The 26,907-nt window shown below is 41.3% G+C and overlaps 2 long non-coding RNA genes across 2 annotated transcripts; both read right to left on the reverse strand.

Annotated features, from left to right (window-relative positions):
- Positions 1–4,559: 4,559 nt before the first annotated feature.
- On the reverse strand, positions 4,560–13,600 carry LOC139073363 (uncharacterized). Its single transcript, XR_011522015.1, has 3 exons — positions 13,005–13,600; positions 12,471–12,552; positions 4,560–5,090 (listed from the first exon to the last, which is right to left on the reverse strand). It is a non-coding gene; the product is annotated as an uncharacterized lncRNA (long non-coding RNA).
- Positions 13,601–21,813: 8,213 nt separating this feature from the next.
- LOC139073726 (uncharacterized) lies at positions 21,814–25,293 on the reverse strand. The gene is made up of 3 exons (XR_011522715.1): positions 25,176–25,293; positions 23,621–23,875; positions 21,814–21,977 (listed from the first exon to the last, which is right to left on the reverse strand). It is a non-coding gene; the product is annotated as an uncharacterized lncRNA (long non-coding RNA).
- Positions 25,294–26,907: the final 1,614 nt, after the last annotated feature.

Raw genomic sequence — 26,907 nt, forward strand, 5'->3', positions numbered from 1 at the left:
AAAGAAAACTCAGAGGCCTTGAGTGAGAGGTGGGTGAGCTGATGGAAACAGAAAAAACAAAGGCGGAAGTATGCTTGGAGAAGAGGAAAATGAGCTCAGGGGGAATCTATCGACTTTGAGACAGTGCTGGCAAGACATTTCGGTAAAAAGAGCCAATTGATAATTGGAGACCTTGGATTACGGTTTAGGGGAGAAGGCAGGTTTAGGGAATCATCAGCCTGGAGGCAATCCTAAAGCCATGAATGAATTCCCATATTTTTGCCATGCTAAACCATATTAGGTCTTGATCTTCATGGCTCAGGATGAATTTTTTTTTTTTTAAGATTGGACCCTGAACTAACATCTTTGCCAATCTTCTTTTTTTTTTTTTTCCTCCTTCTCCCCAAAGCCCCCACCCCACCCCCCTGCTGGTACATAGTTGTATGTTCTAGTTGTAGGTCCTTCTGATTGTGCTACCAGGTCCTTCCGGTTGTGTAGGACGTCACCTCAGCATGGCCTGAAGAGCGGTGCTACGTCCGTGCCCAGGATCCAAACTGCCAAAGCCCTGGGCCGCTGAAGCGGAGCACACGAACTTAACCACTCGGCCACAGGGCCAGCCCCAGGATGAAAATTTTTGAAGATACACTACATCTTTTTCATGTTGTGGGCTGCATCATTAGACCTACCATACCACAGCCATTTTCTTGAAATTTAATCCTTAAGAAACAAAATATGAATTGTCAAGAGTACCTATATTCATTTGGGCTCTCAATATATTTTGAAGTATTCCTCCTACTCATTTCAACTGACAGGATTGGCCACAGAAATTGAGAACCATTTTTCACGCTTTTAAAGAATATTGGGTGGGCCACCATCCCTACTGCTCTCCACTTGAATAAATTGTAAGAACATCAAGAGCTTTTGTACAGCCAAAAAGAACCAAAGAATGTGCAGCTGGACGTATCAGCTGTGCATATTGAATTCTAGCCAAAATAACTCCCAGAGTGTCCAGCTGCAGGGAGAGAAAGAAAAAGAGAAGACAGACAATAATTCAGTCAGGGAAGTCAACAGTGGCTAAAGATTCAAGTTGGCCACAGAGTACTATTACAGTTGGGTACCAGGAGAGGTGCTGCTGCCACCACAACATTTGGGTAACTTACAATTGCAAAGTGCACATCTGTCTGTGACCATCTGTCTGAAAGCAAACTGGGGGTCAGAGGCACAGGAAAGTACAGTGACCTGAAAGTGGAATGAGATAAGATAAGGAGAGGAAAATATGTAAGGAATCTAATTGATTTCACTGAGAAAGAGACAGCAAGTTGAAAGAAAGTGTGGGATGGGGTCTCCTTAAGTAAATTATGACTCAGCAAGTGCCATTTTATCTAAGAAAATAATTACAGGAAAGCAATGTTTCCTGAAAAGTGTTTCTGTGAATGAGCCCACTGGAATAGTAACTGCGGTTCCTTGCAGATGAAGGGGTGGCATTGCATCACTTCCCCAGAGATGACGTGGCCAGGTCTCAGCCAGGTACAGAAGTGAGATACTACAATCATGCACTTCTAGAAAGCATTGAAACCTATTTTCCTTGGCCTCCATGACATCTAGCACATTCCATATGCTGATTGTCCTCCAATTTCCCTGGACATTCTTTAGTCTCTTTCACAGGTTTCTCTACCTCTGCCTATTTTAATAATCCTAGAGCTCCTCTGGGCTCTAAGCCTTCTTATTTTGCCATTCACTCTCCCTAGGGGGTCTCATCTGCTCCCTTGGCTTTAGTGTCATTCATGTGTTCCCAACTGTTAAGTATTTACAATCACCCAGACCTCTTGTCTGAGCTCAGACCTGGACAGCAGCTGCACACTGGGTATCTCCCCTTGGGCATTTTACAAACTCAACTTGTCTAAAATTGAACTCATGGCTTTCTCCTAGAGACTCATGCTTCCTTTACTGTTTCTTATCATTAAATGGCACCTCCATTCACTTGTTACCCAAGTTGGCCACCTAGGAATCCTCATTTGAAAGCTCTTTCCCTTGGCCCACACTTCAACAACACATCGGTGTCCCAAATTAATCCACTGTTCTCCAAACCCGTTTCTGTTATGCTAGGCCAAGGAACCACTATCTTTCATTTCATTATCACAACAGCCTTCTAACTTGTCTCCCTGTCTATGATCTTGATTCTGCCCTACTTCCTCCCTGATCCATTCTCAAGCACTCACTCTGAAACAAATCCAATCATCTCCCTTCTTCTGCCTAATACTCTTCAGTGGGTTACTATGGCTATTAGGATAAGGTCCAAATTCCTTAATATGATTTGCATAATTTGGTCCATCCTACCTTTTACCCCTCACCTTTGCTTCCCTTTAAACTCTACGGTCTAGCCATACTGAGTTTTTTCTAGTTCCTTGAACCCACCAAGTTCTCCCTTAACTACAGCCTTTGCATATGCTGCCTGGCACTCTCTTCTCCTTTTGTTTGCCAAACAATAACAATTCATCCCTCAGGTCCCAGTTGAGGCAAAAGTTCCTATGACAAGCCTTCCATGACCAGTCCAGTCTGGATTAGGTGCCCTGCAGTGAACTCTTAAACACCCTGTATTTTCCCCATCAAATCACACTCTACTGTTAACGCCTATTTACCTGTCTTTATACTCCACTAGACCTTGAGCTCCATGAGGGCAGGAAGCATGTCTGTTTTGTGGGCAATCGTATGTCCAGCACCCAGCCCAGTATTGTTATATGTTGAATAATTAAATAATTACAGGAATATGTGATTGTAGACCTTCTGATCAGCAACGGAACTCTGCCAGGTCTATGTCAAACAATGTCCCCCTACAAAATTAGACAGATTCCCAAAGGTCGTTTGTCTAAGATGAGCCTGGCAGCTACAGCATCTCCAGGAACATTCATTCCCTGATGTGCAGCCAACAGGAGTCTCCTGAGGGATTCTCAGCTGGAGCTCACTGCAAAGCTCTTACTCCAAGCACAAAAAAATCTCTTCACTTCTAGTAAGGGACATCAAGAAATAAAGAATCTTTCCTTTGGTATCAGAATCCTAGGGAGGCAGAATATAAAGCAAAAACTTCTAGATAGACTCAGTCTTCCTAGAGAAGACGGTATTGGATGGTTCCCTAAATCAGTGGTCTGTAAACTTGAATTTGTATCAGAATCACCCACAGGACTTATTGAAGCCCAGATGTCTGGGCCTGACCCCCAGAGTTTCTGATTCAGTATGCCTGGGATGGGGCCTGAGAATTTGCATTTCTAATAAGTTTCCAGGTGATGCTGATGTTGCTGATCTGGGGACCACAACCTTGAGAACCACTGCACTAAACATTTGACTCACCCCTCTTAGTCATACAAACATGAGAGAAGTAGGCTCCCACTGTGCTGGGGGAGGAGGGGCACCTCTTCCTAAACCCCCGGAGAAGAAGCTCTCATTGCTGGGCTGGAAGTGGGGAAACTTGCCTAGGGATTAAAGAATCTTTGGGAAACAAGAAATCACAAGATCAAAATTCCAATCCCTTCTGTACTGAGGTTAAGTTTACTAGAACCACTCTGATAACTTAGGACAGTTCAAATTATAATAATTCTTCAAGAAAAGAACATCAGGAGCCTGGTGGTGGACGTGCCTACCCAGCATTCATTCATTCTTCTGAAAACAGCTCATTTCCCTTTGGGGAACTACCATTTCCTAGTTCTCAGCCTTTATGATTCAGGTAAGACAGATTTCACCCCCTAAGGCGCAGGGGAGGTCCCCAAACTCAGATCTGGCCAATAAATGGGTGCCACACCCAGCCCACAATGATTGGTTAAGAGCTGGCATGACACAAGTTGGTCTAATGAGAGTCAGCCCTGGACAACAGTAGATATTTGGGGGACGGGGACCCTCTTTTTCCTCTGGGGTTGCCAAACTGAAAGGAGGTAAGTCTGGGGCTTCTGGTGGTCATTGCCACCAGCTGGAAGAGTATGCAAAGAATGACACTGACACTGAAGAAAACTCAGCCAAGAGACAAAGGAGACATACTCCTGGCAACAGCATCTGGATCCAGCAGAGCCTAAAGTTAGAATATTCCTGAACTTGAGCTGAGTTTCTGTCACTTGCAACTGAAAGAGTCTTGACTGGTGGAATTCTACTAGCAAACTCACGTGTTTCTCTGGTCTAGGATGTTTCAGTAACCAACTGCTCTAGCAGTTTGCCTCAAGATGGACAGAACTGCCAGGCCTACAGCTTTGCCAACCCCTCTGGGATTCCACTGAATAAAACTTTTCCTAACAAATCACTTCTTTAGCATAGCACTTAGCCTCATCGCTGCTTGCTTGCCTTCTTTGTATCCTCTGTGAACTCCCCAATTGGAAGACCTATATCCTTTATAACAATTTTCTTGGTTGCCGTGCATGCTCGCCAGCTCACAGTAGGTGCGCAATTAAGTGACTGTTTGCAAATAGCCTTTAAAAGAAAAATAAGAAGTTTACTTCTGATTAGTCTGCATCCAAATCGAATAAAAGAAAAAATGGGAGAGAGGCAAGGACAGCAAAGTAGTGGAAATAATTAAACTAAAACAGGTAATGACCCACAAAGGTGAGCTTCCAAAGTCGGGTGAACACCCACTCTGCTCTAGAATATTTCTAACTAAATCCCAACTCCCATGAGTTTTTCTTTTTCTTTTTTTGAAAAAGCCATTACGGAGAATGGGGTGCCAGAGGATGACAACTGGGTTGGTGACTCCCACATAAGTCAGCTTCCTCTTCCCCAAATCAGTTTCCAGAAACTCTGCCACATCATGCGATGAGAACCCCCTGGCTTCTCACTCAGAGGAAAGTCTCAGAGGTCTTGGGCAAAGACGACAGCAGCCCTCCTTTGGTGGCTTTCTGTGATAAATAGCTTCCTGCCAGAGCACTCGCAAAACCTAAGCGCGTGGAAAAGAATAATGACATGGGAAACAGAACCCAGGAAAGGTTTGTAAGCGTACCCAGCACAGGGTACTCACATCTTTGTGATTAAACACGCCTCTTGCCTCCTGAGGAGTCTCTCAGCATCACTTGTGGTCACTGACTCTCCATCCAACCGCTGGACCCCAGAAGCAGCCCATCTTTCTGACATCAAGAAACCTGCCACGGAAGAAAAACAGAAACAGCACAGATGGAGCTGCCTTTTCAAATCCTTGTGGATGTCATGAGATTAGCAGCTTTCCTCTGAGTCGGCCTCAAAGACTTCCTTTACAATTGTTCATCAGCTAGCTCAAGGCATAGGCAGTGAAGTTCACTAAAACAAAAACATAACCTCAAACATCCAAAACAGCTGGTGGAAATTGTGACTGTTTTAGAGGAGCTGACTTATCTAGCTGAGTCAAAACAAGTGTGAGCACTTCAAACAGGCACGAGATCAGAAACAAAATTAGGTGTTTATTGAGTGCTGTCCCTCTTGATTTTTTTTTTCTCCCTCACCGGACATGAATCTCCCCCTTAGCTTCAGCCTGACAAGGAATAAAATCCTTTATAAGAATTGACATTTGGGGAAATTCATTTTAAAATAAGGGGTTTTTTCCTAATTGTGCAAGTAATACATATTCTTTAGAAAATGCAGAAAAACCACAAATAATAAAAATCACTTACAGTAATCCCATTGCTACTGGTTCCATTTTGTTCTATTTTAATGTTGGCTTTTCATATGCATGCACACCGCACAATTTTAAACATATGATTTCGATCCTGATTTTTCACCTAGTATATTATGACCATTTCCCTATGTCATTTGTATATTCTTCCACAGTATTTTTATGTCTGCGTATGAACACCATAAATTATTTAACTAATGTCCATTGTAAACATTTAGGATATTTCTAATTTTGTGCTATTGTAAACAATCCTGTGAAGAATACCCTTGTTGATAAATCTTTACACATGTACATAGGAAATTTACTTTCTCTTTCAGGGCACTGAAATTCAGAATATAAAACGGATGGTAATTGGCAGTGAAAGAGTGTAGCCCCTCTCTCCCCGAGAGTTTCTGCCCATTGTCTCTTTATACCTCTTTTCAGACCAGTTAGACAGCTACTGTTAGAACTTCAAGGCCTTTCTGGTTTCACGGAAGCCTTGCTTTCAGTCAAGTCAATGGTCTCTCCAGTTTGCCATACAGAACCACTAAAATAACTGTTTTTTAAATGTATGGCAAGAAATGAAAGCAAATAAAATAAATATTAGGAAATTTGGCTAATCTTCTTAGGAAAAAGAAAATAAAGAAGCATAACTATATCCAAAGAGGTATCAGGCTGATTAGACTGGGCTACTCAAAACTTTATCTTCCAGGAAACTCTCAAATTTGATCATTTGTAGCAGGTTTTACAACTACGGGAGACTAGCCACAATTTTCTACTTTCTTATATTTACTATTTCCCAATTCAAAAAGTGAAATGAAACATTCCAAAGGAGAAGACTCTTAAATGGCATTATTTTCTCTTGTTTTAGATTTACTGCCCACATTGAACAACCATTGCTTCCGTATTGGCACAGCCATTCAGTCAATCACCATCGGGGGATGAATCATTCCAGAATTTGGATAACAGAGAAGTTTGCCTCCCGCCAAAGCTCAACAAACGTTGGTAAAATTTGGGAAAATCATTATCATGAAAGACTGCAGTGGTTTCAAAGAGCATCTCTTAGTAGTTAACTGCAATCTATGACCTCTAAAAAAAGTGTAAGGAACTTCATGTACGTACACACACACCCGCGCACACGCACACACACAGCCCCTGCCGATTTCCCTTAAAAGTCTTGTTCTCTTCATCACCAATGAGTGGAATTAAAAACAGTTGGTCAAGCTCCACTAATCGACAGCTGCTTGCAATTAGATGAAGCATTTAGAGCCATTCTCTTAACTACCTTCCCAACTGCCTAACCATTCAGCATGAGCAGTACACCGTGACAATTTGCCAGAATGTTTAACTGATCTCCATCTCTAGTGGTTTCTATACCTTCCTTATTTTCTTCAGTCTTCCCACACACTGTCTGACTCTTCCAGTTCCTCTTGTTAAATTAGGGGTATTCAGAGAAGGGATTAGTTGAAACCAGGTCGAGCTGCTTTGTGCTAAGATGGAAAATTCTACCCAGGCGACTATTAGAGGGCAAAGTAGATCTTGATGTTTCTCAAAGAGAAGAGAAAAGATGCCCTTTCTTCCTTTTTTTTCTAACGATGAACTGGAAAGTTCACTGTAATTTTTCTCTTTAAGCATGAAGAGGGAAAACAAAAATTACTGGGCTTTTGTAAACTCTTTCCAATTCTTGTAACTCATAAACATTAATTTTGGAGTAGGGAGAAAATGTACAGCTCACTTTAGTCAATTTTTTTCCTTTACGAATTGGGCATCAAGAGTCTAGACATTTCTCCCAAGGTCACAGAAAAAGTGGCAGAGCGTGGGCTGTGTCCAACTCACCCACTTCTCAGTTCAGATTGTTTTCTGCCAGTTCCCTTCTCTGAAGAGAAAATCGTCCCATCTCTGGAAAGGGCAGAGGCCAGGATGGCTCTCCCACTTGCCCTATCCAAGGGCTAGAGCGGCAGTCCTCCCAAGCTTCTCTAGCCAGTAACCCATCTTAGAGCTTAAAGTGGAAAGACAAACAGACACGACATGGCTTCTCCTTTGCAATTACTTGTCTCACTACCCCACCTTCCCCTCCCCCACCTAAAAAAGACCCTCCACAAACTTAACCACATCCAATGTTTTTTCTCCATCCCACCCTCCCTGATGTTTATCACCATCCTACACTCATTTGGCCTTTTTTGCGGTGGAGGAAGCAGGAGGAGAATGAAGGGGATATTGTAGGAAGGGAAGAGGAAAAAAAGTAAGAGAGGTGGAGAAGGAGAATCAGTAGAAGGAGGCAGTTATAACTACTCAAAATTCAAGAGGAGAATAACAGCTAAGACAAGAAGGGGAGCCCCCACAGCCCAGACCTCATGCTCGCAGCCCTGACTTCTGTCTCCACTCTTCCAGAGGCTGATATCCTGTCTCCGAAAAGCTCCTCCCATGACCACAAGCCTCTAGTCCAGTGTTTCAGACAGTCATGGAGCCTTCCTTCCGTATCTGAGGGCCCCCTGCAGACATTAATTTACTTTCTCCTTAAACTCATATTTCCATTATACTTACTGTAGACAGTTATCCTTATAGATTTTTCTGCTTCAAAGTCTTTTTGTTGATCATTTTATTATGCTTCTCTATACTATATGTACATATAATATTTTCCTGCTATATATTTATGTACATATATAATATGTCCCTGCTACCTATATAGAGAGATATATAAATAGATAGATAATAGACTGTAGATGTACATGCAGAGAGAAAGAAAGAAATCTAAAAAATTTTCCTGTGGCCATAATGTTCTAAATGTTAAATATTATTCTGGTTAAAATTAGTGTTATATTTATTACAAGTAGACAGCTGGTCAACAGAACATAAATATATTATAACTCTGATAGATAATTATTAAATATATAAAATATACTGTATTAGAAATGAATCTGAATGAATTCAACAACATTGTTTTCTATCCCAATTAATTCATGTATCCATGATCTGATATTACTTAACGCTAAACTGTGGCAGTTTTCAGAGTCAATTGTTTTCCCAATTTTTCATTTTTATAGAGGTAACCACTGAGAAAGCGCTTGTTTTATCCACCTAAATAAATAGAGGACATGAAAGTTTGTAATATAGTGACAGTATGTGACATTAAATTCTAGGGGCTCCTTCATACCAAAATGACAAAGTGATCCATCATCAAAAATTATTTTTAATGCCCTACCTGCTGACAGCTTAGTGAGAGCCTCGTTCAATTTTGTTGAAAGCCAAGAGCTAGAGACCAGTTGCCTTGAGAACAGATTTTGTTTTTAATCCTGTGATGAGTCATTCACTTTTTCAACACCAAGGTCATGATTTTGAGTTACTCCTTGTTTGTCCCCCAAGTGATTTTACAACCTAGGACAAGACCTCCTAACAAGATTCACTAGGAGGTAAGTGTGCCTTTATTCGTAAAGAGGTTGGAAAGGTAAGTGAGCACCACCAGGGCAGATCCGTGTGAGGAGAGCACATAAGGAATATGATTCTCTTAAAACCACATGTGCCTGCACACCCCTTAGGAAGTCTTCGTGCACCCCGGGAATACGCACATCCCAAGTTGAATATCACGGGACAAGATCCTGCATGATTCAGCCCCCACCCCTACTTCTCCGTCTCATTTCAAACCCTTCTTTCCTTCATGCTTTCAGTCCCTCTGGGTCACTGACCATGCTGGTCTTGCACTTTCTCAGAGACACCGTCTCTGACCATCCAATATAAAATAGGTTTCCCAGTTATTTTCTCTCGTAGTTCCCTGCTCTTCTCCTTCCCAACACTCATCACAATTTGCCATCGTGTATTTATTTGTGTTTATATGGGAACCCACTAGACCAGTGTCTAATGTGGTCCCCTCCCAGCTTCTTTACCATCGATTGAGAACTTGTTAGAAATGCAAATTCCCAGGCCCCACCTCAGACCTGCTGAATGAGAAACTCGGAAGCAATCTGTGTTTTATTAATTCTTCCAGGTGTTTCTGAAGCCACTAAAGTTTGAGTACCAATGTCTTGGATCATAATCTCCAAGAAGGCTGAAGCTATGTCGGTTTTCTTCAGCACTATAAATCCAGGACTTTGCCAGTGGCCAGCGAATAAGAGATGCTCCATAAATACGTACTACTGAATAAACTCAAGGATGACAAAAGCTTGCCACACAGTAAGAAATATATTCATGCAGTGACCCACTATATATATGGCAATATATACATATATAATTTCACATAATAATTCCTTTACTACATGCCATGAACTGCAAACATTCTGCATCCTACTCAATTTGTTCTGAGTCTTTTCTGTTTTGGGGGGGTTTTGTTTTTGTTTTTGTTTTGCTGAAAAGAGGACCACTAAATTTATTTCACACTCTTCTAATGGGTCTTACATGCAGTTTGAGGCTAGTCATCAAAGTTGTTCTACGGAAACTCACGCCTATACCCCTATTATTCTTTTAATCTGGAATTCCCTTCCCCCCTCATTTCCTCATGCCAAATCCTACTGATTCTTTAAGGCTCACCTCGCATAGAGGATTCCTCTGCTGTGAAGGTAATATTTCCCTCTTCTTAACTCCCACCACGGGTTCTCTGTACCCAGCTTATGACTTTTCCTACTTTCTCCTGTTAATATAGTGTTTATGGGACATCACTTTTCCTATTAAAGTTAATCCTTCAGAGCAGAATCCATATCTGCTTCATCCTTGTACTCTTCACAACATTCAGCATTTAACTTCAAATAATGTTTCCTAAGTAAATTAGACATTCAAGGAGGGAGCTGTTCATTTCAGTTATGGTTCTGTGGAGAAATGTTTTTAAAGCAAGTAAGATCTCAATGAGTGGCTGAGAGAAGGAGGGCGTGTGAAGAGAAGGGAACCATGTGGGCAAAATGTCCAAGACAGTGACGTGCAGGGCACCTTCAGGCAACCTTACGTGTGTAGTGGAGAAAAGGCTGGAAAGGCAGATGGGGTCAGATGGCAGAGTGCCTTAAGTGACCCAGACTTTATTCTGCAAGGAAAAGGGAACCATCATAGGTCTGTGGTTGCTTTTCTGTTTTAAAAAATGATAACTGTGGTGGCAAGATATAAGAGATCTAAGAGTGAGGCAGCTATGAAAATGCGCCACTCAGAGCTCCTGTTGTGGGCAGCATATTGCATATCCACTGACCAGCTCAGCTGCTACCCCTGTGAATCCACCACCACATTGGGGCTGGGGACATGTTTTCCTGGCTGCCCCCAACCAATGACTGGGGCTCCTAGTGCTGACCAATTCCTGTGGCACACTCGACCTTCCGACTTTTGCACAAGGACTCCTCGTCCACCCGGCCACAACTTTCTGAGCCCTGTGCTGCAGTCTGAGCCTTCTGATGTAAGCCCCTTCCTTTCCTCCAGTCAGATCTGCATTGCAGAGTAAAGGTTCTCCCAACCACTCCTGCTTCCTCACCTTAATCCTTCCCAGACATTTCCCCTAATAAATCTCTTAGACTTCTAATCCTGTCTTGGCATCCGCTTCTCTGGGGATGTGAGCCAACTGCAGAGGAGCAGATAAGATCAGAAAGGAGGCAGAGGAAAAAAGGTAAGATGGGCCTGCCTGTGGATTAAAATACACATACGCCTGAAAATATACGTGTGTTTACTGATGTTTACATACAGATATTGAATATACAACAGACACTCAAACTTACTGAAATTATCGAAACTGAAGGCAGAGTTCACCTGGGAAGCCACTGTGTAGGAAGGAATGCAGATCTTTTATCAAACTGCATTTCTTATTAGGCATTAATCCAACTAAAGTCAGATAACACAAGACAATATTTCACAAAACGTGAGATTCCTGGCTGACCAGAATACTCTCTCCATATCACATGCTGCCACAGAAGCTCGGACCACAAAATACAAGCAGATGTCAACACTTTCACCTTCCACTTTCTAAATATCGCTGATCAGGCCAAGTTTCATTTCACTTATTGGGCCACTTTCCATGTTAAGGGAGAAGGGTTGAGGAAGGGCGGAAGAAAGTGTTAGGATTGAAGTTTCATATCTGCTCAAGTAAACTGATGTTGCTTATTGCTGGGTTTCAAGAGAAAAGCTTCCCTAAACCAGCGAACAGTTGCTCAGAGGAATCTATAGACCAAAACAGGGAAATGTTTTCTGTAAAGGGCCAGATAGTAAATATTCTAGCCTTTGTGCGTCATACGGTCTCTGCTGCATACTCAACTCTGCTGTTACAGCGCGAAAGCAGCCATCAACAACACAGAAATGAATGTGTGCTCTGTTCCAATAAAACTTTATTTACAAAAACAGACAGTGGGCCAGATTTGGCCAGGGACATTGTTTGCCAACCCTTGATATAGAACAATAGGAATTCTTCCCCCAAAATAGCCTTTTTGGTTTGCAAGTGGATGTTCTACCTGCTTTCTAATCTTTTATCTACTTAATACAGAAAGTACACAATTAAAATCTAGTTGAAAATGACCAGTTATATTAAACCCCCTCTTAATAGAGGAAATGACCATGATACAAGCTGTGGCCTGGAAGAAAGAAGCCAAAATAGTCATCCGACTTCAGTCTAAAATTACTTTTACCTAGCAAACCAGCCGTTCTCAAAGTGTGGTCCTTGGACCAGCAGCATCAGCACCACCAGGGAAATTGTTAGAAACGAAAATTCTCAGGCCCTGTTCCTGTCATGAATCAGAATAAGAAAGCATGCGGCCCAGCAATCAGTGTTTTAACAAACCCTCCAAGTAATAGTGATGCAAGGTCAAGCTTGAGAACCACTAAGCTAGGATATATTTGAAGTTGCCTATGCCTCAAATTCTTCAGCAGTGAAGTAAGACTGTTGAAGTGACCCCTATCACTAAGGCCACAAAGAGATTGCCAAGACTTGGCTGATACTCACTTAAGGTTCTTCACTTAACTGAAGATTGTTAGCGCTTCAGTCAAAATACATGTCCTTCTTTTTTCCTTTGAATTTGGATCACCTGCATTTAGAAGAAAAGATTATTTCATTCTAAATCGAATATATTCATAAAGATTTTCTTCAGCTCGATTTGTAGAATGATCAATAGAGTCCTCAGGACTGTAGAGATAAGAGATATAACTTGTAATGGGGAGAAGATCCCAGCTGGGCCAGAGCCAAGATTTGTATATCTCCGGTGTGTGGAATTAGGCAACACCCAAACCCCACCCAAGTATCTATTTGCACTCTCAATTTACATGAGGACTTAAGAGAATCCTGGAGAAAATCTCAAGCCATATCTATGAGACTGGGGATCAGAGAGTAGAGCCAAATCTGGGAGAGTCGGCGGGATAGGAGAGGAATGGAAATGAAGAATGAGAGGGGAACAGAAGGCAGATTTCAAGTCTCCTCCTCCCCCACATGCACCCACACACCAAAATTACATTAACCATCAGGGAAAGTAATCTGACAAACCGGACACGATCAGCTGGAATGCCCTTCAGAGTGTAAGCAGAGTCAGGTTCTGGGTATGTCACAGCAGCTGGCACATGAACCATTTCCCCTCAGCTCTCCTGGAGGCACATGAGCACCCTGGGGTTACACGGTGGCTGGGCGTCTTAGGTTTGCACAGAGAAACAGGAGGCGCAGTAAGTTCTATAATGTTCCATGGATCCAAGCAATTCTCCTGAGGCCTGACAGTCTTCCCACTTCACAAGAGACTGATGAACTCTTGAAAAAGAAGTAGGATTGACAGCTCTGGAGGCAGATGGGGAATTGGCAGCAGAGCAGAGGTCAAGAGTTTTGCAGTCAGCAGTCCCACAAGAGCTTTGATCAGGCACCCTTTGGAGACTTCCTCAACACTTGGGAAAGTCTATGCAAAGTCCTAGAGTTCCCAAGTGAGCCAGCTGGAGCTTGGATGCAGCAAGACTCTGGTAAACATATTAGTGTAACTATATCACACCTATAACACGGTGAGGTGGGGGATGTGTCCAATACCCCTGTGACCTGTATCAGATTCTTTCTGTTCACCTTTCGTTTATTCCAACACTCACTATAGCAACTGGTTTTGCACAGACTCCAACTAGCCTCACACAGGTATAACCAGAAGAGCCTCTCCTCCAGCAAACCTCCTGCCTCGCACCCCAGGGCTTCTCTGTTGAGACTAGGGAGAGGGGCAATTAACACCCATGGGGTCAAGTTTTGACCAGTGGGGATAGGAACTGATTAATAAATGCTTCTGTCTTTTTCCCACCACCGCCACCAAATGGAAGGTTCTGAAACCCATTTCATTCAGCTCCTCAGACGGACCTGGGGGATCAAGTAACCAGTTGCTCACAGTTGCGGATGACTCAACATTGCATACTCGTTTTGGGTCTCCCTCCTTCCCTGCTTTGCAACCCTGTCCATCACTAGTGAGTCCTGGATCTCACTCCCCCATGAATATTTGCACTTAAACCTTTGGTTCAGACTCTACTTTCAGAGGAGCCCAGGCTAAGTTAGGAATGTTTAGGTTTCACGTGACATAGAAGCAATAATACATTTGTGGTCAATATAAGACTTGTATATCTTTCAAGACAAACAAATGACTCTATTTCCTATTTTATGTGATTTATATATAGTGTAATCATTCCATTACGTGCCTCTAGCAAACATATAATAATTCTCATCATTTCCCTAAATTCCTAATCTTGCATTTCCAATATACAAAGAAGTCTAGCCTTTTTTTTTTTAAAGCTAAATATAAGCACATGCCAGGACTCTAAGAATTCATTATATAGTACTCTAGTGATCTGAAACAGCAATAACAAACAAGTTGCAAAGCAGACTCAAGACAGATGATGAGAAGAAATACAAGCTAAAGAAGACACAAATAGTACAGGGTCTTGGTTTTAGTAAAGAGAATGAGCAGCTGAAAGTTTGCTTTCTACAGCTATAATGATAAATCACCATTTCTAAAACCTAAGGGGAAAAAATGTCCTCACTGGCGTTTAATTTCCTGTCCTGGTCTGTCTTCCCTCCACCACCCCCATCCTCCCACTAAGGACTTTTGCTTCTCTGAACTGGTGGTTGCTACTTTATTCTGTTTTCCTTCTCAGCCTTTCAGTATAAAACTCCAAAGATCATTTAGAATCCAGGTGAAATTCAAGGAGAATACTTTCATTAGGGGGAAAAAAATAAAGTAAACGCAGCTAAAATTTTCAAAACAATTTACAAGCTAAAACATTTTAATTCTTCACATTAAAAAACAAATTCTTGCAGTATGAAGGGTTGAGAATACGAAGAAATTCTCCTTTCAGACGCCCTTTAGTCTTCTAGTCCCAAACAGAAAAGGATGGTGGTATAGATTAGTTTTTCTACCAATGGTAGCCATTTTAATTTCTTGGACACGAAAGTAAAAATTACCTTCCCTCTTTGTCATATATGGCACATGGGCCAAATCACAGATGTCCTCAAACATCCCTAATGATACTGGGTACCCCATATCACCAACCTTTAACCCTCTCTGCCTCTGACCAAGATCTCCCCAGGTGTGAATCATTTTAATTCCAGAAAATGAAGCTTCTTCCTTAACTATAAAGCATTTAAGTGCTATTAAAAAATCCTCCTCATAATTTTTGTCATCATTAAGCCAAATTCTCAATCCATGTTAGCTCTCAGGGATTGTATCCCCAGGGATAGTGTAGGCTGACCATCTGGTCCTTTGGCCTTGAACCACCACATTTTGATGACACCACATTTTGATCACACTGAGTGATCATCCTATAAACAAGTACTCTTTGATATTACTTCAATATAAGGATCAATTAATTTACTGGGAAAATGGCTTTGTTGAGCTCAAGTTATGTAAAAACTGATTCAAAGTCACCTTGTGTGTCCTCACAAATGTCTCTAACAGTCACTCAAGACCCACATAGCTGTGCTAGGGCAGGAAAACTGAGCTCAGTTGATTTCTCCCAACAACATGAGATGACTGAAATAAATAAGCCACCTGAATAACCAAAGCTATATATAATACTATATTTCTCAGCCTCTCAAATGAGTCTATGTTCTGGCTAGCAAAATATAAACATTATAAATATGTTAATTTTTCCTAAGCTTGTCAATAAACATAATATGATCCTCACAAAATTCCTTCAGTTTTTTTCCTGGAGCTAGACAAGTTGATTATAAAACTAGTGGTTCTTCTGGGATAGGTCATTCAAAGCAGCCTTTATCCCCTTCCTCCTTCCTACTGTTAGAAAGTGAGATGGCTGGAGCTCCAGCCGTCATCTCAGGCCATGAGAGACCTTGCAGATGAATGCCACACGCTAGGATGATAGACTAGAAAGACAGAAAGAGCTTAAGCCACTGGTGATGTTAGAATCACTGTACCAACCTTGAACTCCTACCTTTAGCCTTTTGCCAGAGGAAACAAACTCTTTTGAAACACATTAAGCTACTATATTTTCTTGTTAACTTTGGCTGAACCTAGTCCTACTTGATGCAATATGCCATTGGCCAAATGGCCAAATGATATCATCCACAATTCAAAATAAGTCCATCAGTTCTGATGGCTGCAACTCACTTTCAAATGCATCCCCCCAAAATAATAATAAGATAGACTGATAAATGGATAGAGATAGATATATATATGATAAAGTAAATATAGCAAAATACTAATTATAGAATATAGATGGTGGGTATATGGGTATTCACTATACAATTCCTTCAACATTTTGTAACAAAACGCTGAAAATCCTATTGATAAGCCACCAGTACCACTTATTATGATTTAAAAGATATTCCTAGTAACGAGGAACGTTGTAGCTTCTTTTCTCTCACTAAAAGGGTGACTTGTCTTCCTGTTCTATAAACACTATTGTGGGCTTAAAGTTTTAAAAAATAGAACTGGAAGTACTGCCAATTGGACAAACCGGGTGCAAGCAAAAATTTTAAAGGCTGTATAAACAGAAATCCATCTGGAGAGATGTTTTCTGCAGCAACATAGTAAAAGCTAGAATAGAATTTCCTGATATAGATGTACTCTGCAAATCCCACTGGGTACAAGCGAGAGGCATCTTGCTCTTTAAAATTTAAAAGTAACTTTCACCCATGAAATGAAGCTAGGAATGTTAGCATCTCAACTAAGCTGAGCTCAGCACTAGGTAACTTCATTTTCTTCCCCTGTTAAGATTCTCTTTTCCTTCCTTATCAATACGGGGACACTTCTAAGGAGATAGAATTTCAGTTTGGCCTTCTGAGCAACTTGAATCATTTCTGTTGAAAGGGTAAAAATTGTGTTGTTGGATCTTTTCCCGTGGATCTGTATTCTAAGCAAAACAAGATTGGATTGACTGCTGAACAATTACTGGCAAGAATGCTAAAGTTTGCAGAGGTCTTGCCTGTAAACCGCCAATACAGAAGAAAAAGTCTTTTCTTATTCTCTGAAATAACGTGAGAATGTGAATTGGGGTTCCTGAAAACAGTGCTGAAATGCTGATTTGGACTATGGTGTCTACTAAGAGAATCTATTCATTGGAACTAAAACGCTTTCAGAAAATGGTGATTTAATTCCAGAGAATTTAACAGAGAATGCATCCAAAGTTGTTTATTTATTATATTTATTGAAGGGCTGTGGGAGCAGGCACTGAGCTAATTGAGGAACATGGATTCCCATTATAATCCTGTGGAGTCACTTCTTATGACTTACTGAAAAGTTCTGCTTCTGACTCAACATTTTCCAAATTTGATCTCATCTCCGGAAGAATGCTCTTACAAAGCCTGCAGAAAACATCCTCGGCTGTGTTTAAATTATTTAAGGGTAAAAAAGGATATCATTTACACATACATTTAATTTTGGTAGACAAACACCCACTGTATACAGAGCTCTACCTCATTGCCTTCTGGGAGAGAAATAAAAGATGGAGAAGACCAGACATTACAGACACTGTCAGTCCCAGGCCAAGTGTTAAGCACTTTGATGTATTATCACCCCTGATCCTTATAAAACCCTATAAGACAGGGATTGTTATTATCTCCCATTTTATAGATGAAGGAGCAGAGGCTTAGAAATGTTTTTCCAAGATCGGCTCCAGTAAGTGGTGGAGCCAACACTGGGACCCAAGTCAGTCTAATACCATAGTCTGATCTTTTAACCACCATCTGATACTGTGTGATCTTTGAAAGCTAAGTGCCATAGAGAGAACACTCAGCGAGGGTGGGAGTGGGGAAGAGAGGAGAGAGAGAGAGAAGCGAGGGAGGCAAGGTGAGAAGAAGGAGAAGGAGGAAGAAGAGGAGGAGGAAAGGAAGAACGGAAAGACTTGTCTAACATACAGGTTAGGAATAGTGTAAATGAAGCACTTAAAGGTTACAGATATGAAGTGCTTCACATCAAATCTGGGTGATTTCTTTGTTTCTTACTTACCTTTTTCATCCTTCATTTCTTCTGTGTTTTATTTCTTCTAAAAAATAAAAAATAGAGAAACAAATACTTATAACTTACACAATTGTAAAATTGGTTAATTGTAACCTATCTCCTCCTCTCCTCCCCTTTGTCTACGTCTCTTTCTCCCAAATATTATTGAACACCTACTGTGTGCTAGACGCTGTCATCTATATTCTACTTCAATATAGAATAAACCCAGCTTAATTTGCTTTTATTAATTAAGAGGAAAAAGAGAAAAAATATATTAACTATCAACACAAAGACAAGGAGGTACTATGCTAAAAGGCAACAAATGAACTGTCAGAATATGACAAGGGATAACATTAAAGAATCAGATAAAGCCTCATGTTAATGAACCAGACCAGATGCCCAGCTTGAGCTACAACTCCACTTTCTCTGACCTTCACCACAAAAGATATGCAACTTCCACCATCACGACTGATATCAAGGCTCCAGAAAGAAGTTGATGTCACTTGAGAAGGGTCTTTTGTGGGAAGGAAAACAGAAAAAGACAGCAGGTATGAACCAGAGAACCAATGAAGATTTAGGAGAAAAATCGAGAACAACCCATTTTTATTTTGTTTAAGGCTTGTTGACTCTGTGAGTTATCAGAAAAGAGTTGAAAACTTATCTATCATGGGCACCTCTGTATCCATGGCACTTGGCACTCTACCAGGAATGTAGAAGGCACTCAAAAAAAAAATTGGTTGAATAGATAAATGAATAAGCCAGAAAATGACAAAAAGGCAGTGACTTTACTGTCTCTGTTATTTGACACATAAGGAATAGCCATTCATCCAGAAAATGTTGCGGTCTCTATCTCCAATTTCCGTACATCCAGAAATCTCTGACAGCCTAGAAATTCTATTACGAATCCACATCTCACAGTAACCACAATAAAAACCACAGTAATCTATAACTTTAATATAAGATACAATCATAGATAAGAGAAGTAGAAAGACAGCACATAGAATTACTCACTTCCTTACTTCTAAACCTGTTTGGTTTCATAAAGAGATTCAGTCACCCTCAAGATTTGTCACACCCATGAGGGAACCTTCCTCTTGGAAAGATCACCTTGTTGGTTTCTGTCAAATGACCCCATTGACCACTGCCTTCCGAGCAACCTGAATCAAGAAATGATTGTGAAATATGGGGAAATCTTGTTTAGCTCAAATCTTAAAGCCCCAAAACCGTAACCAACAGTCACTGATATTTAGTCGGATCAAGTGCAGTGGGAAAAGCAAATATTCTGGTCAGTTTTCTTCATTGATGTCACATGTTTCTCTTCCTACCTCCCCCCAAGGGAGTTTTGTGAATAGTCATGGTAGTTCACTGTAAAAAAGAAAAAAAAAAAGAAATTAAAATATGTCAAAATGACAATATATTTTAGTAGTCATTTTTATTTTGAGTTCCTTGGCACATATTTGCTCCCTATCTTAAAACAATAATCCTCAAAAGCTATTGATAGTAATTGCCCTGGAGCCACTCTGTTCACAACTAGAGAAAAGCCAAGACATTACTCAAAGGAGCAAAATAGGAGCAAGACTCAACAGAAGTCAGAAAAAGCATCCAAAAGGGCCATAAAGTAGAGGAACCTGGCCTGGAACACAGGATTCCTGAGAAAAAAACTAGATGCACAGAGCTAAAATGGGTTTTAAAGAATTTGGGTCTTGATGTGGTAATAATAAGGAGTAATAGTACCCAAATCATAACATGAAGAAAACAGTATAGATGGATAGAGAGAGAAAGGTGACAAACAGACAAACTAAATACACTGTCAGAGTAATCCAAACTTAGGCGATAAAGACCTTGGCTTGAGCTATGGCCACAGAAAAGTCAAGAAAGGACCAGATTAAAGACACACTAGACTGTGGTTCCTCAGGGCCTCATGTTCCTGACACCACAATGCACAACACATTTTTGTTGAATGAGTAGAATTAAAAATGAAAAGAAAAAGAAGAAAAGTGACAGGGTTGGTAGCTGATAGAGTGGCTGTAAGTATATACTCCAAAGGACCAGAAAAGGAGGAGCATCAGGACAAGTTAGAGAAACAGAGCACTTGGCCATGGGATTGGGGTGATGGTAGAACTCCAGGCAGGACCGCCCTGTGGACAGTCAGCAACATGGAGACACAGTCGCCGACAGCATCAGGACTGGCAATGGAAGTTTAGAGGTGAGATCTAATGGCAGGCAACTGAGATGACAAGAGAGAAGCTGAGGGCAAGGGAAAGATCTTTAGGTGCAGTAGGAAAGGGAACTAACAAAGGGGACTGAGAAGAAAAAGTGAAAGAAAAGAAAAAGGAGAAGAAGAACTAAGAAAATATAGTGTCATGACTTTGGTGGAGAAAGTTTCAAGGAATTGTTTGTGGTAAAATGAGAAGGACTCAGTCTGAGAGTGAGGGAGGCTGAACCCGAGCCCCAGCTCTCCACAAGCTTACATTTGTGACCCGGGGCAAGTGTCCACACCTGTGTGGGTCTCCATGTCGTCATCTGCAAGTGGCCTCTGAAGTCTATACTAGCTCTCAGGATCCCTGAGATTCTGAGGACTGAAGGTGTCAGAGATCAGGAGGGATGAAACAAGGAAAAGGCTGGCAATTAATCCCAAAGAGAAAATGCCACCAGTAAGGGCAGAAGCCAGCAGGCAAGGACTAAGAAGAAAAGAATAGATAGGACTTCAAGACTTTGCAAGCAAAAGCAAGTGCTCCCAAAAGCAGCAGGGTCTAAGGTAGGTTTTGTTTTGGTGATAGCATAGACTAGAGCTTGTGGAAGCCAAGAAGAGGAAGAGACTGAAGGTGAAAATTTGAGACAAGATCTTAGAGAAATGGGTAAGAACGGGGTCCAAAGTATAAGTAGATAAAAATGAAAGAATATTTTTTTCTGGTTTGCTAAGGAGAACAGTGTTGGAAAATTCAAAGAACTATGCTATCATAAGTACTATAAAGTCAAAAATTAAATAACAGAGACTCCTTACCTAGAACTGAGTCTCTTCACAACATAGTCTGAAAAGGAAGAAAATCTTTGTGTTAGTTATCTGTTGCAGCATTACAAATTACCCCAAAACCTGTGGTTTAAAACAACAAATATTTACTAACTCACACAGTTGATAAGGGGCAGGAATTCAGAAACACCTCAGCTCAGTGGTTCTGGTTCGGGACCTCTCATGCATCATGTCATCATGACGTCTGCCTGGGCTGCAATCATCTGAGGGTGTGACTGGGGCTGGAAAATCCACTTCCAAGATGGCTAACTCACATGGCGATTGGCTGGAAGCCCCAGTCCCTTGTCATGTGTACCTTTCCTCATGCCATGGCAGTTGGCTCCCCCCCATAGCAAATTATCCAAGAGAGAAACCAAAATGGAAGCTGCAATGTCTTTTATGACCTAGTCTCTGAAATGACACAGTCACTTCCACCATGTTCTATTCATTAGAAAGGAGTTACTAAATCCAGTCCACTCTCAAGGCAGGGGGAATTAGGCTCTACCTCTTGAAGGGAGGAGAATAAAATAATTTGTGGACAAATGTTGAACAACCATAGTCTTCAAAAACTGTGTGGATTAGCAGAAGGACTGGTGGTTTAGAAAACATCACTGTGAAATATCCACCATGAGGGTATCCTAGGGGTTATTGAGAGTAGATTAAAAGGTTCCCAGAAAAGTTATACTAATGCTACAACAACAAAATTACGTTTTACAAAGAACAAAAATGATGATATGAATTTATACCAGTCAAACCCGAAGGTTACAAAGGGCAGAAGCATCTGTTATCAGATGGAGCAAAACCTTAAAAAGAGCCTATTAAAGGTCATATAAGATAAAAGATTAACAGCATATCAGATCCACCAAACTTACTCGAGTTCTGTAGAGTCAGAGAGGAAATGCTGACGCCTGCGCAAGATCAGCGGTATGGCTGTGCTCACTGTAGTAGTCAATGACCTCCAATTTGAGCCGCCATGCAGTTGGGTAGGAAAGTTACTGTGCTGTAACCAGAGTGCTCCCAGTTCCACTAAATTAATTATCCCCTGGAAGTAATTTAGAGCAAGAATCATGTGGTGGTTGTTGTCACGTTTTCATTTTGGTATCCCCAGTGTTCGTACAACATCTGGAGGGCGAAAAGCACTGAGAACACACAAATATGTGTTTAGATGAAAAGGTGGATGGATGGATGAATGGGTGAAACTGGTTTGAATAGAAAAGATAGTATATGTTATTTCCTTTTACTTATTTTGAATGTTTAGATTTTAATGGTCTAAGAAGATGTTGAACTCATTTCTTCTTAACTTTAGAAATACTGGTAGTTTACAAAGAATCATATAGCATACAATGTGGTAGCCAAATAAGAGATTCTTGAAATAGGAAAAAATTAGCAAATGTATTAAGGGTGCTATTACGTTGAACAGTTAACAAAATTATTTGTTAGCTGTCTTCAGCATATATTTTTTTTAAGATTTTATTTATTTATTTTTCCTTTTTCTCCCCAAAGCCCCCCTGGTACGTAGTTGTGTATTTTTAGTTGTGGGTCCTTCTAGTTGTGGTATGTGGGACGCTGCCTGAGCATGGCTTGATGAGCAGTGCCATGTCCACGCCCAGGATCAGAACTGGCGAAACCCTGGCCCACTGAAGCGGAGCGTGTAAACTTAACCACTCAGGCACCGGGCCGGCCCCTTAGCTATATTTTTTAATTGAATGATTTATTCATCTTTATTTTCTTCTGCCTGTCACTACTATTTAATGATAAACGTGTACAACTTACTTGAACTTAAGTTTTAAAAAGGAGGAACCCAGACTCAACTAATATACTTTTTAATCTAATTATTTATAAGGCTAGCTACCTTGCTTTAGCTAAAATTTATGATTTAAAAGCCATGTTTGTCAAAAACAAATAAGTAAACAAGAAAGCCGGTTAGAAAATTAGCTAAATTCTTCTCAATTACAGATAGCCAGGGGTGCATTTTAACATATAATGGATACTATTTCTCCCTCCTCACAAAAATGTAATAAAATTATATCATCATAAGCATATATTTAATTTTGTTGACTATCTGTTGTAAATAAATTGTATATTGTACTGGAAATAAAGAGCACATGAAAGTATTTATTTGGGTTAAAAAAAAAAAAAGAAATAACTGTTTGGTGGTTAGCTGAAAAAATTGCCCAGATCTATTTTCAGCATGGCTGCAACTTTTCTGCACATTTTAGTGTATAACGTAGAACAACTTTAAGTTAAATAAGATTAAAAGCAAATGGGATGTTTGTTGCTTATTTTAGTACTGACTTTATTGTAACCTTATTCTAACTTAATATTATACTCATGTTTGATACTTATTAGACACATGGAATTGTATCACGTAACGAAATACAAAATGTATGTAAAATGGAAAACATATAGGATGATATAAACATCAACATGTCAAATGCTCTTGAGAAAGAAATACATATTCAGCTCTGGACTTCCATAGCAAAAGATTTAAATGGTTTTCTACATTTATACAAATCAACTTCAATCATTTCTAAACACTAGGAAACGAAATGTTCTATTCTTTTTAGCGGAAAGGGGAAAAGGTTAAAGCTTTAAGAAATGGAAATGAAGATTTCCCTCCTAGATGCTTGTAGGTGATTCCTCAAAGTGGCAAATGGCAAAATAGAAAGAATATTATATGCTCACCTGTGAACAAGAAGGGTCTGACAACTGTCATTGTTTTCATAAGTGGGCAATGATTTAATTGGACTTCTCAAGTAGGTATCAGAGATCCTAACAAAAACAGCAGGGTACCTCATGTCCACCTGCAGACTAAATGACTCTAAATCCATTCCCAAGGCCTACGATGTGATGAATGATCCAGAGACTTCAGGCTTTGGCCCTATTTAGCGACAGCTAGCAGAAATGCCACAGGGCCATGGTGTTCGTATCTTTAGATATCTGTTGGTGGAAGGAAGGGATTGCATTCAGTGGTGTGCTGGAGTCCCCACATATGGGCTCTCAAGAACCCATTGTGTGTATCTCTTCCCAACTCCACATTCAGTGATGTTGTACTGGTAGCTTGAAATGGGCCATGGTGGGAGTACTTACACTGCAGAAATTGGCACATGCTACAAATCAGGACTTTTTATCCAGACAGCCAGTTGTTGAACTTTTATGGGCATCCCAATGATTGACCACAAGTCAACTTATCCCTACAGAAAAGCCAGTGAGCAGAGCTCATGCCATTGTCCCCCAACAGAGAGATCCTGGGGAGATTATCTTCTTCTAACCCCAAATTCCAGGTGATATCAACTCCCTTTTGGAAATAGGTTAGGCTATAACTATTAATTACTTGATTAACTTAAATGTCCCAGTTATTGATTGTGCTGACCCCATTGTCAAAGTCAATAAAATTTCACTGTATTCAAATTTCCCCAGTCCTTAGCCTCAGAGAGACAGAAAAGTAAAAGATGTAATCTCCAATAGCATCTGTCCCACACAGTAGCTGGAATTAATTTACTCCATCGATGTTTATTGAAATGAATTGTTCACACCATAACAGCCAAATGTGAAAGAGAAGTGAGCAGCACAGGACAAAAAAAGAGGAAGAGAATGCTCACAAACAATCCAGAGGCACAAGTTGCATCAGCTGGTAGGTGCATTCCTAAAGACTGTCCCAGATAACAGATTGAAACAGATGACCTGGCTCTTTTCCATGTGGGTTCCCTAAACTGGCACTAACAATAAAGATGACTGTGCTGGGTATCTTCCATTTTCCCCTCCTGATCTGGTCTCCACTTCTCTTCACCCTGCTCTGTGCCCCACAAATTGACCACCAACTGCATCAATAAGGCTCCTGGGGAGGAAAGGAGGGAGGAAAGGGAGATCAGGGCCTTTCCCCCAGCTCTTTCCCTCCATAAAATATGGTTGCACCCCTCCACCAAAGATCACAACTCTTGTCAGGCAGCCCCTCCACGAAGGTCCCCCTTTCCAGTTCCAATAACCCATCCCTCCATTGCCCCCTCACGCCTTGTGTGAAAGCAACGTCTGGCTGTGACAGCTCCAGCAAGCTGCACTATCCCTTGTAGGTAGCCCAACACCTTTCCGAGAGCTTTTTAATTGTCCCTTTATTACATTCTCTTCCTAGTACTCAATTTGAGTGTGCCATCTATTTCCTGCTGGACCCTGACTCATATAACAGTATTGGAAAATCCAGAAAAACCACTGAACGCCACCAGATTGTTGCCTCCCCTCATACCTCTGATACGTTCCCCATGACTCTGTGCTGCACAAACTCTCGTGCTTTCAGACTCATCTGAAATATCAGCCAAACAATCCACAAGATCTCATGGAGCCACTGTGCCACTCTCAGCGCCATCCTGAACACTGTGTCCTATGCCACCTACGAGGGCATCAGAGCAGCCAACTTTTTATTTTTCCAAGTCGAACTTCTTTTGGAGCCTGGTCTAATTTCTCCTGTAGAGCTGTACAAATGTATATGAGCACTTTAACTTTGATATTATTTTATCGCCCATCTCAAACTCCTATATGTAAAGTACAGGATAGTTACCAAAAAGAAAGCCCCACCTCCTCTGTAGCATCACCTCCTCTGTAGCATCAGCATAAGGCCAGAACAGAACTGGTAGCAGAGAGCACATCGACCTCCAAAATGTCAAACACTTAAGTCTAAATTCAATGGGAGCACTGTACCCACCTCACTATTCTCATACAGAACTGAGAGAGGAACCAGCCTAACGAGACAGGGCCATCTACAAGGCCCCTGGCCTAACAAGATAAGGTCCCTAACCAATCTGCAAGCTAGGAGAATCGGATAGAGACCACCAAGATCCACCTTCTGCAGCCTCTGGACTTGCCCGGGTTTACACCTGCGCCCTAGCACCCAGGAGTCCACTGAAGGTAACCCTAGCCCCATTACCATACTGAAAATCACACCCAGGGGTGGAGAGCTAGCACGCTAATGATTCATGAGTCGTACATAGTAGCATGCTGTGAGACAGCCCAGGCGCAAGCACAACCCCAGCTCTACATGCCATGACAAGGCCCTCCCCCCCCCACCCCACCCCCTCACCTTCGCCTAAGAAAAGCCCCACAATCCTGTTCCCTCATCAGCAGGTCACCTGCCCTTTCCTTTCCACACCAGCTCCCTTGTGCCTCTCCTGTGCACAAGCCAATAAACTTTACTTTTCTACTCCTGTTTGTTGTCTCTCTTGCTTTCTATCCTGAGGGACAATCAGAACCCAATGTTGGGGTGCTGGCTCAGTGGCATAGCAGTTAAGTTCCCCGCTCTGCTTCAGTGGCCCAGCGTTCACTGGTTTGGATCCCTAGGCGCGGACCTATCACTACCTATCAAGCCATGCTGTAGCCGGCATCCCCATAAAAAATAGAGGAAGATGGGCATGGATGATAGCTCAGAGCCATTCTTCCTCAGCAAAAAGAGGAGGATTGGAGGTGGATGTTAGCCCATGGCTAATCTTCCTGAAAAAAAAAAAAAGAACCCAATGAGCTGGTAACAGAACCAGCCTGGAAGCCTGAATAAGAGCTAATATTTTTTGAGCACTTAGTACAGGACAGATCCTGTGCTGAGTGCGCACCTGGACTATCTCACTCAACACTACACTACTCTACAAAATAAGTGCCCTGCATTAGTATTCCCATTTTATAGGTGATGAAACTGAGGCTTATGGTCCTGGTCTCAGCTCATGCAGCTGGTAACAAGATGGGATTCAAATGCAGGCAGCCTGCTTCTAGAATCCAGGCTCCTAACCACTGCACCAGAAGTCAGGCTGGGGTCAAGAGATTTCTGAAGACTGGCAAACCTTATGTTTGAGAGGACAAGTTTAAAGAAGAAAAACACCTTCAACTTTCCTGTAAAATATTTCTTTTTTCCTTTTTAAATCTTCAAGCTTGGGGCCGGCCTGTGGCCAAGTGGTTAAGCTTGCAGGCTCCGCTTCAGCGGCCCAGGGTTTGGC

The sequence above is a fragment of the Equus przewalskii genome, chromosome 9, assembly GCF_037783145.1.
Source record: "Equus przewalskii isolate Varuska chromosome 9, EquPr2, whole genome shotgun sequence".
Lineage (NCBI taxonomy): Eukaryota > Metazoa > Chordata > Mammalia > Perissodactyla > Equidae > Equus > Equus przewalskii.